The 822-nt window shown below is 40.8% G+C and overlaps 1 non-coding gene across 1 annotated transcript; it reads left to right on the top strand.

Annotated features, from left to right (window-relative positions):
* The first annotated feature begins 287 nt into the window (after positions 1-287).
* Positions 288-394, top strand: LOC148791742 (small nucleolar RNA R71). Its single transcript, XR_016076878.1, has one exon. It is a non-coding gene; the product is annotated as a small nucleolar RNA R71 (small nucleolar RNA).
* Positions 395-822: the final 428 nt, after the last annotated feature.

Here is an 822-nt window from a genome sequence, read left to right as displayed (position 1 = left end):
CACAAGCCTTCACTATTTGCATATTACCTGCAGCCATTTGACGAACAAGAGAACTTAGACTCACAATTTGTTGTTCAAGGGAAGAGATATTTACCTCATTAACATGCTTTGATGGAGGGTCAAGCCTAGAGCAGAATTGTTGAGAATTGGCCGTCATATTTGCAATCAAGTTTCTCGCAGCCTCGGGAGTTTTGTCCACTAAAGCTCCTCCACTAGCAGCATCAATCACGCTCCTATCAGTGGGTTGAAGACCCTCATAGAAATACTGAATGGGTAGTTGCTCACTGATTTGATGATGGGGGCAGCTTGCACATAATTTTTTAAAACGTTCCCAGTATTCATGTAAAGACTCCCCGTTGTACAGCCTTACACCACAAATTTCTTTTCTAATATTGGTTGCCCTAGAAGTTGGGAAATATTTCTCCAAAAATAGCCACTTCATCTCATTCCTTGTGGTAATACTCCCAGAGGGTAGATAATAGAGCCAATCCTTAGCTGAATCCTTCAAAGAAAACGAAAAGACACTTAATTTGATTTGTTCTTCGGTCACCCCCATGGGTTTCATACTTGTGCATACCATATGAAGCTCCTTCAAATGCTTGTGAGGATCCTCACCTACAAGACCATGAAAAGTGGGCAAGAGATGTATCAGTCTAAATTTTAATTCAAGAGTAGCATCAACATCTAAAGTAGGAAATGTTATGCATAAGGGTTGTTGATTCAAATCAGGGGTGGCAAGCTCTTTCAAAGTTTGATTTCCAGCCATGATTTTCTCCTCTCTCAAATCAGAACCGCTAACAGATAGGGAATCAAAAGCGGGAT

Source organism: Nelumbo nucifera, chromosome 5 (assembly GCF_055504915.1).
Source record: "Nelumbo nucifera cultivar China Antique chromosome 5, China Antique-T2T, whole genome shotgun sequence".
Taxonomy (NCBI): domain Eukaryota; kingdom Viridiplantae; phylum Streptophyta; class Magnoliopsida; order Proteales; family Nelumbonaceae; genus Nelumbo; species Nelumbo nucifera.
The sequence above is the reverse complement of the archived record's forward strand: the minus strand, read 5'-3'. Positions and strand labels throughout refer to the sequence as shown.